This window comes from Rattus rattus, chromosome 3, assembly GCF_011064425.1.
Source record: "Rattus rattus isolate New Zealand chromosome 3, Rrattus_CSIRO_v1, whole genome shotgun sequence".
Taxonomy (NCBI): Eukaryota; Metazoa; Chordata; class Mammalia; order Rodentia; family Muridae; genus Rattus; species Rattus rattus.
The window spans coordinates 14,615,911-14,630,389 of NC_046156.1; the positions used below are offsets into that span (position 1 = coordinate 14,615,911).

At 44.6% G+C, this 14,479-nt stretch overlaps 1 protein-coding gene across 1 annotated transcript in view; it reads right to left on the reverse strand.

The window, feature by feature from the left end:
* Lpar3 (lysophosphatidic acid receptor 3) overlaps positions 1–14,479 on the reverse strand; it is a 67,056-nt gene that overhangs the window by 2,380 nt on the left and 50,197 nt on the right. The gene's annotated exons all lie outside the window — the stretch shown is intronic.

Consider the following 14,479-nt stretch of genomic DNA (forward strand, 5'->3'; position numbering starts at 1 on the left):
CCAGGGTTTTGTAAGGAACAATTCTCTCTCCTGGTGTCATAGACAGAAAGAAATGTGCCTCATGGAGCGTGGTGAAACATGAACACCATCCACGAGTAGCTGGATCACACTGACCTTCCCTCTCAGCCCAGTGGTGTTACAGCAGGTTCAGTGTGGTGCTGCTTAGTTAACACTGCCTTGGGCAACCTTTGATATGCTCAGTACGAGCCAGACCTGGTGGGAGAACTGCTTTTCTTGTTTACCTCATAGGATCCCTCTGTGTGATTGGCAGCAGAGAAGATAGGGACTTTGCCCACGATAAATAGGTTTTGGGAGACACCTAATTCTGAGTGGATGCTCTTCCTCCACAGTGGTATTCTTCACCGTGATGGGACCCATCTCCTTATGACGATATGGTTCTTTCTCAGTGGCCTTATGATGCCACTACTTACAAGTCAAGAAACAGTCACCTCAAACTTACGATGTGCTTGGGGCTGGGCCAGACAGTGTCAGGGAGCCACCAGCTAACATGGAAAACAGAATGCACCAAGTCTATGAAACCGTATCAACAACTGGTTACTCTGTTGGTTAGAACTAGCTCTGGGCAGTTTTCTTTTCTTTTCTTTTATTAACTTGAGTATTTCTTATATACATTTCGAGTGTTATTCCCTTTCCCAGTTTCCGGGCAAACATCCCCCCTAACCCCCCCCCTTTCCTTCTCTATGGATGTTCCCCTCCCCATCCTCCCCCCCCTTGCCACCCCTCCCCCAACAATCACGTTCACTGGGGTTCAGTCTTAGGGACCCAGGGCTTCCCCTTCCACTGGTGCTCTTACTAGGCTATTCATTGCTACCTATGAGGTCAGAGTCCAGGGTCAGTCCATGTATAGTCTTTAGGTAGTGGCTTAGTCCCTGGAAGCTCTGGTTGCTTGGCATTGTTGTACATATGGGGTCTCGAGCCCCTTCAAGCTCTTCCAGTTCTTTCTCTGATTCCTTCAACAGGGGTCCTATTCTCAATTCAGTGGTTTGCTGCTGGCATACGTCTGGGCAGTTTTCTACTTGTTGTCCACATAAACGTGGTTGTATGTGAGGGCCGGAGATGAGAACCTGTCTGAAATACTGCGTTTGGGCTTCTGAGCTGAGGCTTGGCTTGGACCAAAGTTAGACGTGTAAGAGTAGAGGTTAGCTTTCTAATTTATAATTATACACCACCAAAGCCTGCTGTTTTCTCCATTACTCCTGTTTGCTTGTTTGTTTTTCTTGTCTGACTAGCATGTGGGTAAAGAACTGGATATGAACTTCAGTGAGATAGGCACTTAATGAACAGCTCCTGGGGATCCAAGCCACAGGGTAGGGGCAGGGCTTCCCTCCTCCACCCTACATCAAGGGCTTCATGGCACATCTGGATTTTTACACAGTGGCACACATCCTTTGGCAGATGTGCAATAAGTTATTCAGCTTGGACCATATTTTGTTAAGAGGGTAAAAGAGGATGGGATGACTCAGTTTATTACACAGACCAATTTATTTAATTTTATTTAATTTTATATACTACATATGGGTATATTGGTAGTGGAACATCAGATCCCTATCTTTAAAAAGATTTATTTTTATTGTTTTTTAATGAAGCGTGTCTGTCTGGGTATCTGTACAGGAATGCGGGTGCCAGTGAAGGTGTCCAGAGACATCAGATGAGCTGGACTCACAGGTGGTTGTGAGCTAGCTGTGGTCAGTGCTGGGACCTGAAATCAGGACCTCTGGGAGAGCAGCTCGTCCTCTTAACCACTGAGCTATCTCTTCACACCCCAGGGCATATTTCTTACTGCTGGGCTTGGTGAAGTCTTTGAAAAGCACTAGTTTGAACCTCTCTGAGGCTCTATCCAGCTCCAATGGTCTGTATTTTCCACAACAAATTTTATTTTTCTTGCTGTTTCTGAAAGAGGGTGGCAGTGTTGTCAAGACACAAGAGCTAAAGAAGCCAGACATCAAGAGTGGAGGCTGCCAGCACTGATGGGGGAGTCTCTTCTGTATGAAATTGCCTAATTGCAAAAAAACAAAAAAACAAAAATAAAAACAAAAAAACAAAAACAAAAAAACCCCACAAACAAAAAATTAAAACAAAACAAAAAACTCCAGTGGGAGTGTTCCAGTGTCCTCAGAAGAAAGCAAAAGGAATGGGAAGAAAGGAAAATAATGGAAGAGAAAAAAACAAAAAACAGGCATCTGATTTAGACTTTGTTAACCATACAGTAACATTTAATAAACGGGGAGCTTCCAAGCCAACAAGAGGGGGTGATGGAGCTGAAGGGAAAAGACCTCACTAAGAAAGAAGGAAGTTTTCAGATAGGGACGGTGAGTGTGTATGTCTGTGTGCATGTATGTGTCAGTGAGTGTGTGTCTGTGTGAGTGTGTATGGGTGTGTGTGAGTGTGCATGTAAGTGTGTCGTGTGTGTGTATAGTCTGGGTGAGTGTGTATGGGTGTGTGTGTGTATGGGTGTGTATGAGTGTGCATGTAAGTGTGTCCATGTGTGAGTGTGTATAGTCTGTGTGAGTCGGGGAGTGTGTGTCTGGGTGAATGTGTGAGTCTGTGTGAGTGTGTGTTGTTTGTGTATGTACGAGTGTGTGTGAGTGATGTTAGTGTGTGTTTATCTGTGTGTGTATGAGTGTGTGTGTGTATTTAAATTTTGAAAGCTCTACTCCACACTCAGCACATTGGTTTGTATTAGTCAATCAGGTGACATAAACACTACAAATAAGCCTTTAATTTGGTGCCTCATTTGTCATAACATGCTAATTCACACACACACACACACACACACACACACACACTTCATTTTCTCTTTTTTCAAATAGCTTATTCGGTAATAACATGACACTTTTTATTGAACCCCAATTATATGTCGGTATTGTTTTGTTAATTTTTTATGAATTAACCACTTAATCTTTCAGTGTATTTCTCTGAAATAGACACTAGCACAATTTTCATTTTATCCCTGAGGCCTGCTGCCAGGTGACCTGCTGAAAGGCACCGTCTAACTGATAACTGGCCAGGCCAGGATTTCAAACCAGGGAGCCTTGCACCTGTCCCCCGTGCTGGGCTGGCCATCTGGCAGTGGGTCAGAATGTGTTTTCCTGCAAAGGGAAGGAAAAGAAGTGCTCCTGGATTCTGAGGTTCCATTCTGTCACATCTGACTGTGTAGCAGCAGCCAAGTCAGTTCCTGATGTGCAAGAGGGAGATTTTCTGGTAGGAAAGGGAGAGAAAATAGAAGGTGAAGGTAGACCAGATGGACCAAGAGAAGAAGTGAAGCTAGTCAGAGGGTAAAGGAGAAATAATCATGCTGATCTCTCCTGTTTATATTATTTTCAGTAAATAATGAAAGACAAGTCTCCTCTGAGAGAACAACCTAAGCTCGGCAGTGGGGGGTGGGGGGTGGTGGAGGGAGGCTGATTACCTATAGAATAGGTGTTTCATGCTGAGGCCTACATCCTACACACTAACTGGGATAACATAAGGCTCTTGTATCCTGAAGGCCAGGTTCTCATCCAAGTGCTCCACACAGAGCAGGTACTGCTGTGTGTGATCTAACAGTTCATTTCCTAGAAGCTCTTACCATGCATCAGCCAAAAGGTATGATGCTAATCTCTCAAAATATTTTAAATGGCGTGTCAGGAATAGTTTGGGCCCCGGGAATCTGTAATAGCAGCAAATTCTTAAAGAATGTGGAAAAAGTGGATGTGTATGGGCAACTGTATTAATCCTTAAAACCAGGAGGAAAGGGGCTGAGATGTGTCTGGTAGAGTTGCTTACCTAGCACATGCATGCAATATTAAAGGAATGTTCTCTCTCTCTCTCTCTCTCTCTGTCTCTCTGTGTGTGTGTGTGTGTGTGTGTGTGTGTGTGTGTGTTTTGTTTCTTGTCTCAATGCACAGACAATTACTGCTAGGAACTACCAGGGTTCAAAGAAGCCATGATGTGATCAAGTTTTCACCTAATAATAGAATCAGCAGTAACCAATAGGCGTCAGTCCACTGGTGCCTATCTGGAAACAAGTGCAAGAAATTAGGAATGCTTGTCTTGGGGAAGGTTAGGAGAAGACATGATGGGTCAACTGTGTTCTAAAACCTGCATGTTGATCACACAAAGAGATAAGCATAGACTTCTCCTGGGGTGTTCCAAAAGGTCACATGGAACAGATGGAGGTGGACGAAGACGTAAGATTTGGATGTAAGGCTTCAAGTAAATGGAGGGATTTAAGAGAAGCCTGCTATGTGCAAGTCGAGTCTCGCTGGGCCACATATGTCCTTTGTCTACATCATTCTAGGATGTGTCAGGGGAATTCTAATGTTAAAAATAAAGATATGCTAAATTTCTTCTGAACTTTTTCCATTTAGGAAATTGCCAAATTCTATGTTAACTTTTAGATTCAACTCATTATAAAATTCAGACAAATTTGACTTGTTTTCGGGACATATGCAGTGCCTCACCTAAAACCTGATCAAGGTGAATTCTCTAAACTGTTAGCTTTGCACATTAGCTAGCCATCCGAATTACCAGGGAACTTGAGTGCATGTGCACGTTTGTGCGTGTGTGTGAAGGTGCACATGTGTGTGAGTGTACATTCACGTGTGCGCACTTATAGACAAACTTGGATGCCATGTTCACATGTTGTCCGCCTTGGTTTTTTTTTTTGATATAATCTCTCAAGAGCTTGACACTTATCAAATGGGTTAGTCCTGCTGGCCAGCAAGTGCCAGAGATGTGCCCTGTAATCTACTCACCACTGAGATAATGTTCATGTAACTCTCTACCCACCACTACATTCAGGTTCTGATGTAACCCATTACATGGGTTCTGATGACCAAACTCAGGTTTTTATGCTTACGTAGCAAATATGTTACCCACTGAACAATCTCCCCTGCCCAATAAGAGAAAATTTTAATAACCTACCTTCTGGCCAGTAGACCAATAGACCTAGTATCAGCAACTCTGGAAGTGTGTAGAACTCATAGACTCCCTGGGGGAGCATAAGGTACAGCCCATTTTGTAGAGTATCGCTAAACCGACACAAGATGATTTAAACAAGCTGACCCAGACGACAAAAATCAGACACCATATTTAAAAGGGAAAAGAGGAAGAATCCTTCAAAATGAGAAAGACATTTCTCTAGAGATCAAATTCCATACCACAGATTTGGAGGGAAAAAACGGCTCATGTTCACATGTATAAATCAGTGTGCAAATCCTAGCCCCAAACGAGTCTACAGGCAAGACACACACGGGTCCTCCTCTGGGCGCCATCAACTCTTTGTTTGCTTTGCCAGAAGCTCCTTCCAACCCCCCTGATCTGAGGTCTAGCTTTCCTTCCAAGCTTAGCTCCCACCCACGGTGGTCAGTCCTTCCTTTCAGTTCCTTGAGTCCCTTCTACTGCAGCATCCACATGCCTCTGGGTACCCTGCCTGCTTCAGTCCATTTTATCACTGCCCCCAGAGCGCTTGGCCAGGAGGAGTGCTTAGAGCTTCAGATGCTTCCCATTTAAAGCACAACCAGGCAAGATCGCTATTTTCGTCTTCTAGGTGATGAACTTTGACCTTTAGAGTACTTGAGCTTGAGCCCTGGGTGGAAGGTGCTGTTTCCCTGCACAGGCTGTTTGCATTGCACATTATTTAAAGAAACTTTTTTAATGCACAGCCCTTATCTCCAGACCTTCTGGAAGTCCCCTAAGCAAGCAAGCTTCACCTTAGGCATCTCTGTAGTCCTTAGCGTGAAGCTCTGCATCCAGCAGGAATGGAGATGAGTCAGATGAGCCTGACTGGAGGCTACAAAGAGTCACACACACAGCCAGGCACTATGCTAGCAAGCTGCCATCGCCTGCCACTGCTGACAGTGTACAAGTCTGCCTCTCAGGACTTGGCAGGAACAGAAACCAGGCCCCATGACTCCAGCAGCTCTCGGAGAAGAACTCAGAGGAAGAAACATTCTGTCGAGCTGGGTACTGAAGGCCAAGAATGACTGTGCAGAGGGATCAGAAAGGGCTCAAGGCACCTGGGGGAATCCCGAACACCTCAGGATGGTTTTAAACCAGGTAAGCCAGTGGGGAAGTCAGAGGGAGCCTGAGAACTGAAATCTAGACAAGCTCTGGTATAGTTCCACACTCTTAGGAATGTGGGTTACGTAGCTCAGACTCTAGGTGCCTTCTTCAACAACTTCACCCAGAGAAATGAGCTGGAATGCCCTTGGACATCCATTCTAGATGACAGATTAACTTCTCTCCCAAGCATCTGAAGTGGTGTGAGTTTTGTGCCCCTCTTGAGAGGATTAAGAAAACATTTTTTTTTGGTATGGTTCATAAAGGAACCAATAAGGAAGACTAGGTCAAAGGTTTCTCAGTCTCTGTAGCAGCTCAATGGGTCGTGAAATCAATTTAGTAGTTCACAAGCAGCACTGAGGAGAGAAACGAACTAAGGAGAAGCATCAGCATGTACAAAGTGCAGTGAAAGTGTATTTGTTTCATAAAACATGCTTCCGTCACATACACAGTGTGTGTACTGGGATTTGGAGCTATGGCATTTCTGATTGCAGATCCCAATTTAAAACTAAACTCGAAAATCTACTTCTATGTGTTACTTCTACATGTTAGTCGTTTTTGAATCACCTTTTTAAAAGTGAAGAATACCTTTCCCATCAGGATTTTTAGTCAGTTTTTTTTTTTTTTCATTTTTACTAAAGAGACCATGGGCGAGGGAGTGTTGGTTAAGCTTCACACAGCAAATCTCCTCTCATCTTTATCCCATGGGCCTCTCATCCCCATCGCATACTGTTCCAGTTTGAATCTGTTCCCCTATCCCCAACCCTGGGGAACACTTGTTCCCCCAACGGGTGGCGCTGTTTTGACAAGCTGTGGAACCTTTGGAAGGCGAGGGCTCATTGGAAAGATTAGGAGATAGATGCTTGGAGGTATAACACTGTCTCCTTCATATCCCACCCCCGTTTCTTATCCGCCCCACCTTCTCACCAACACGGACTAAGTAACATCTTCCTTACTGTGACGGGCTAGAATCCTCTCTGAAGCCCCCTTATGTTGCTTCTGTCTGGTAGCTTGTTATAGTGACAAGAAACCCCAACTCACCTTACACCCATTTCCGTCCTTGGGGTGCCCACTGACCACACTCTGGAAACTACTGCTACCCAAGGAAGCTTTTTGATGCTATTGACTCTTGTAAGTCTTACATCCCATAGCCAGGCTTTATCCACTTTCTCAGACAGACAGACAGCGGTTAGAATGTAACTCTGCCCCCAGCTGCATCATGGTTGCCTCAGCAGGGGAGCCCGCTTACCGTGCTAGCTGCTACCAAACGAAAAGGAGATGTGAACAAGGTATCTCCCAGATTAACCAGTTCCCCCAGGAGTGCTTTAGCGTGATAAGCCATGAGAACCCCCAGCCTGGCCCAGTCATCTGAAGACTGGCGGAAGTCCAGAGGGAAAACTGGCCAGGATCTGAAAAGGCTTAGATGGATGACAGGAGATGTGTCTGAGGGCGAGAGGGAGAGACAGAACTTGAAGACATGTTGCTTTCTTGGATCTAGGCAGTGAGGGTACGGTAAGAATCAAGAAGACCCGGGAAGCATGCATCTGGGATTGCCAAGCGGAAGATACTGAGGAGGGCTCTGCCTGGGGGCGGTGGGGAGAGAAAACGGTTCTTCCGTTACAGGCACTTAGAGCGTGTGTAGCTTTTTTCCATGTAGAGAGCAACTGGAAACAAGGTTGCCACTCTGAGAGCAATGTATACAAATGTTGACTTGGGAGCCATCAGCTGTAGGCTACAACTGAAGCCGTACACTGTTCTGTCAAATAAATATCTACTAAGTAAGTGCCTACCACAGCAGACCCCAGAAGTGACTGCCCTCATGATGACAACATTTGAATGAGAAGCTTAATTCCCTTCATTGCCAAGTGACCGGTCAGTTGTACTAATCACACACAGTTATTTCTTAATGGCATTTAATGCTCCTCTGGTATCTGTTGTAGAGGCTGATAGTCTACTTAGACCATAGATGAACTGTCTTCTCATGATCAAATAAACTAGTTTGAGTGCCATACTTGAAAGTCAAAAACGATGAGCTATCAAAGTTAGTTTTTAATCACACGCTAGAATAGTCACGCCAAGCACTGAGATGAGAACTTGAGGTCTTCAATTTAAGGTTATCGAAAGCATCCAATTAAAGACATCACAGGCACATTAGAGGTCACATCAAGGGACACCATTGCTCCAGGCAGGCCAATTGCCCCCAGTCATGTATTTAAGATGGTTTAGCATTCCTGGGGGGGGGTGACTGTCACACTGGCTTCAATTGTCAACTTGGCAGGATAACTAAGTAGTCTAGGAAGAGGGAACCTTCTGAACTGCCAGATCAGAAAGGCCTTTGGCTGTGTCTGGGAGGCATTTTCAAAACTGCCAGTTGATGTAGAAGGGCCCAGACCACTGTGGGCAGTGCCATCGTGGGGCAGGGGTCCTAGGTTGGATAAGAAGGAAGCTGAGCAAGCTACGGAGGGCGAGGCAGCCATTAGTGTCCCCAGTCTTCACTTCAGTTTCTGCTCCACGTTCCTGCCTTATGTCCCTCGACGGTGGGCTGCAGCATACAGGACAGAATAAATCATTCCTCTCCTGAGCTGTGCTTGCTCATGGGGTTCATCCCAACAGGCAAGCAATCTGGAACAGTTTGTGCCCATAATTAGTCTCCAGTTGCACAAAGCATGATACCCAGGACTCATATGCTTCTATTCCTGCCTCTTAGATGTGTATCCAGATTTTCATCTGTTTAAAAATTTACATGTGCAATTAAAAGGAAAACCCCAAAACTTGGACACGAGAGTAGCTCACAAAACACTCATCCGGACAAAAACAGGCCACGCAGACCAGTCTCACTCTGGCCCACGGACGACTAATTTCATCAAACGGGAGGACGTAGTTTAAATCTGTTCACTCTGTCATTCTTTGTTTTTAGCCCAGGCAAAAGAAGCCACAGAGTGAAAAGCAATACCAACTTAGGAAGCCACAGGGCCGTCTGAGTCACTAAAATAGAAAATTACAGCCCCACATAAAAATCAGGTGGTGACCCGCACCCTGGCAAAGCAGCCTTTATATTTACAAAGCGAAATCAAAGCGAAGCAAAAATGCGAAGTAAATCGGTGTCTTGGGGTGAAGCTTCAGAATGTCTGTGTCATACGTTAACAGAATATTTAGGGGAGAGTGTTTTTACGATATTGACGAATTTGCTCCATGATTTCTAAAGGATGCTTCCGGATGTCTTTGTATTAGAATTCAAATTCATTTACAGACAGCATTTTAGAAGTCGGATAACTGAGGGGGAAAAGACTGCCCCGTGTCTGAAGATGTACAGATGTGGATAGATGAAGGGTGGTGTGCACGCTTTGGCAAATCTGAACGGCTTCAAACAGATGCTGAGTGGGGAAACTGCCCACAGAGACTCGTCTGACACTGGTGTTTTCACGGTCCAGACGCCGGATTCTAACAAACGGTTTTTAGACACTTGTTTTAAATTTGTGGCCAGCTTCAGAAAGTTGGAGCCCTTCGTGCCAAGCCTGAAGCAGAGGCCACAGCCAGCGCCTAATTCTAGTCTTTAACTTGGGGCAAGAGCTGGAAATCAGAAATTTTGTTATCGAACACTGTCTCTACGTCTAGATTCCACTTTAAACAGCTTGTGTGTGGACCCCCAATACCTCAGAATCTCAGTTCTCTCAAGGGCCTCCCACCGTCTGAGGAAGCCTATAGAGTGGGGGATGTTTGGCACAATATAAACACTGACAGACACTGATTCGCTAACCCGAGAACTTACAAAGGACTTCCCACAGAAGCCCCTCTTTTGGAACAAGAAGCCACCTTTGGCCCCCTTACCCAGAATGTTACCTTTTCAACTGTGGGCATGAAATAGTTTATGACACTGACTGCCCTTAGAACACAACGGCGTCCTGGGGGGGGCATAAAAGGGATATCATTGATGGGTTCTCATTTTCAAATAGCATGGGAAGTTGGCCCAGGTAGGTACCACTGAGAGCTCAGAGGAACAAAACAGGAAGAAGTTGGCCCTGGGGGAGGGGGGAAAACCACACTTCCTTACAGAGACTAGAAAGTGGGGAACGAAGCACTGTATCACAGAAGTGAGGTACCACTCACTTCTGCCTCACAGCACAGCCACCTTGGCAAATCACCCATGATGCTACTTGTCTCGGAGCCCAGATATGTGCGTTGTGCTTCTAACAGTCTCTGACAATCGAATACGATTTCTCCTTGAGAGAAGCACCCTTACCAAACTCATCCTAGAGGGAAAGAAGGCGTGAATTCCGGCAGGCTCTTGAAATCCTGTCTATGACCAAGGGCAACCCAGCTCACTTTCCACAGCCTATAGGATATAGGATATGGGCTATAGGATATAGGCTAAAGGATATAGGCTATAGAATGAGCAGACGAGAAGGCACCGCGGGAGCTTGGTGAGAATTTAGTATGATGATCTAGGGAGAGTGCCTGACACAGAAAGCACTTTCAAAACGTTGGTTCTGACTGCCCAGCAAAGGCTGGTCCCTTCTGCTGTACTTCCTAGATTTATAAGCAGACCTGGTAGTGTGCTTTGGCTTCTACAGTGTGTGCACACGGGCGCACACGTGTACACATGCCTTATTTTCATCCACTTTCTGCGGCTACAGCAGAATGCCACATGGTGGGTAGATCACAAGCAACAGAGGTTTATTTAGTGTGTGCACTGGGAGAACTAAGTGCAGGGCCTGCTTTTGGTGATCGCTTCACGCTGCGTCATAACATGGCAGAGGAGCGAGAGAGTGTAACCTTGTCACGGATCTACTGTCAACACAATTAACCCATTCCTGGGATCATGACATCCATTCTCCGCTCACGGCCCAGTCACCTCTTCAATGGCCGATCTCAGAACGCTGCTAGCATGGTGACTGGGTTTCAACATGACCTTTCAGAGGAGACGATTAAACTGTTAATGAGGATGCACATTCAAGTGTACAACTCCTCACACTCGGCCCCGCTCTTGCTCATACGTGGAAGCCCTACTGGTTTAAAAGCAAGAACGTGGAGAAGAGATCCCTTTGGTATCTTACTCAGCATGGGAAACCCAGTGCCTCCCAGCCAAATAGATTGTGCAAAAAGACTTGTCATTTTAAAGTAAATAAATCCCAGATCTTGAAGGGAGCCCAGATCCTGTCTTCTATGGTCTTTAATTGATGACTCTAGTTCTCTGTTCTGAATCTCTTCCTCTGTACATTGCTGGTATTGGACAAAAGGCTCCTCCTGGCTCTTGAATAACTGTGAGTTTTACCTTCTGTCTCCTTCAGCCATGTTCTAATTGATCAAGGGAAAGATCAAAATGGCTATTCTTCATAGCTTCAAATGAAAGAATTTTTGGGTATAGTTTGAGATGATTATCACATAAATCCAGTCAAAACTGGCACATTGACAGGCATCAGAATGCTACCAGATGTTTATTCAATATTCACTTAACTGATAGTGGATACTGGTTAAGTTCTGAACGCTGCACTAACTGTTGGATGACCAAGACAAGGAGGCGGCAGAATATACAGGTAGCACAGAAGATTGCCCATGGCATGCACAAGGGTGTTGTCTTAGTGAGCTTTCTGTTGCCATGATAAAGCACCATGACCAAAAGCAACATGGGGAGGAAAGGGTTTATTTCATCTTACAGCGTGTAGTCCCTCTTGAAGGGATGTCAGGGTAGGAACTCAAGGAGGAACCCTGGAGACAGGAACTGAAGCCGAGACCATGGAAGAACACTAGTTACTGGCTTACACACCTTGAAAGAGTAGCCTTGCATAATCTATGCCCATATGATGTGTGTATACAGGGCTTCATGCGTGTACTTACCATGTGTGCATCACACTGCCCAAGGAAATGCCACTCACAGGAATCTGTTATTAGTGGTGACCTCTGGAGCTATCTGATAGGAGGACATTGCTCTAGTAGGTCACAGTGCTCCTCCAGAGCTTAATGAACACTGTGAGATATATATGATATATATATATATGTATATATATATATATTACATAGCTTAGTACTTTCCAATGGCTATAGATAAGTTAATAGATGTGACCTCACAGACGCCCTCCTGATGAGCATCTGCAAACTCATTTTACCAAGCTAAGATTTGCCATTTCCAATAAGATGTTTTTTTAAGGAATTTCACCTAGAAAATTAGTTACTCTTGAGGCCAGAATCATTCTGTGAGCATTCTAAATTTCTCAGATTCTTTTTTTTTCCTGCTTGAGGTTTTTGCTGGATAATTTTTAAGTACTCTTTTTTTCCTTTTGGTTTTTAAAAAAAACTCTTGGAAATCAACCAACTTTATATAATCCAGCTAACAAGTTCCCCAACCGAAATCAATGGTTAGAAATAGGTCATTGTCAGAGGTTGGATTTGGACTGAATATGATCAAACTGTATGGCATGGGTGTATGAAACTATCAAAGGATAGGTCAGTAATATTCTAAAAACTAAGACTAAATTAAAAAATGTATCACATCAGCAGAGGTTGACTGAATAAATTATGATTTATCCAAACAGCGACATAAGCCGTCAAGGAGAATATTAGTATGGATATGACATATGCCCATAATTTATTGCTTAAATAAAAATAAACCATAAAACATTATGCATGGTCTGAACATATTATGCTTAAATGAATTGATTAATTCATTAAATGAGCAGATTCATCAGTTATGCACTCATGATTATGTATCTGTGCACCTAGAAATGCTCTCAAAGCAGACACGTAAAACTCTTAGCAGACGGATATAATCTCTAGTCGGCAGGCACGACCCAAACAGCCTTTATTTCTTCCCTATGTATTTTTCATTGGTGTGTTTTTGCCACAAGCACATCTTTGTTTTAAATCATATTCCTCCACTAAAACTATTAATGTTTAAATGCTGGGGGTAAGTACATCGTCATACATTGGATTTCTACTGTAACAAACGAAGTCAGATGATCCCACAGATCGAGATGCCAGAAGATCACAGCTGCCTCTCCGTTGTGTCTGTGGTTAATTCACTAAATGGGAAAATTCAAAGCAAGGGTGTGAGTCGCCGAGCGGTAAAATCATGCTGCAGGACCAGTACAGATAAATTACACAAAGCACAGTGTCTGCCATTAGAAGGCTCATTCTCATTTCTTTGTATTTGTTGTAACGTAAGTCACGGGGTTAAACACAGGATATACCTAGTGCTGGGCAGTCGTTGTGGCACAGACTTATAATCCTCACTAGTTAGGAGGCTGAGGCAGGAGGATCACAAATTTAAAGCCAGCCTGGGCAACTTGCCAAACAGACCTTGTTCTAAAATACAAACTAAACAAACAAAAGTAAAAGGATGTCTGGGACTGTAGCTCAGAGGGGGATACATGGGACTGTAGCCCAGAGGGGGATGTTCAGTCTCTACCCCTGCAAAGAAAACATAAACGATAGAAGACAAAGTGACCTGGACATCGATCGTCTTGAGCCCAAAGGTCCCAAATGATCACTGACCCTCTGCCCCCAGAGCACAGCGATGACGACTCCCATCTGAACACAGGGGCACCTGGGAGGTAGAAGTGCCAATGGATTGGGTAGTAGGTGTGAGAGGTATGGTGGATCTTTTCAGTTACCTAGGCCCATCCTACAAGAAGACTTCTAAGTAGAAGCATTCCCACACGTCCTCGTACCCGGATCCTACTGACTACAAGTCTGTCTTTCCTGTCTACTGCAGTACGACAGTAGGCATCCCCTACCTGGCCCTGTGGGTGCTACCTCTTCTCAAAGGGACAGGAGGCCATTCCAGCTGCGATTCCAGCGAGAAATACCCGGAATGTGGTCATGTATTTGACTGTTTGATTCCCAGGCAGTGGTGTTTGGGAGATTAAGGAACTTAAAGGACATGGAGCTTCATTGAAGGAACCATGTCACTGAGATGGGCTTTGAGCACTTAGGGCCTGACTCAACTTCCCTTTTGTTGTTTTCTACATGTGGTTGAAGATTTGATCTCTCGTCTCTCTGTACTCTGTCATGTCTCTCCTATCACAATGGGTTCTCCCATGAAATTATAAGCCCAAATAAACTCTTTCTCCATCAGCGTCTTTGGCCATGGTGTTTTAGTACAGCCTCAGAAGTAAATAGTGCAAGCCACACGCTCCCAGTGGTTCTTACAGCTTTAAAAGCATTGTTGTCCTCCCATTCACTGTGCGGCCTGAGGTACTGGAGGGCTGGAAGCAACTACATTTGCTAGGAACTGCAACTAAATTGTCAAACTAAGCCAATGGAGCGCTGAAGGATAGACCTTAGGGAAGCATTTTCTCTTTGCAGACCATTTTCCACCACAGTCACAGCCACTGATTGTTAAGGACACTAAGGAAAAACAAGTCATTGCTTTACCCCCAGAGTATTGAATTAGGGCCAATGTACCATTAGAGACTCATGG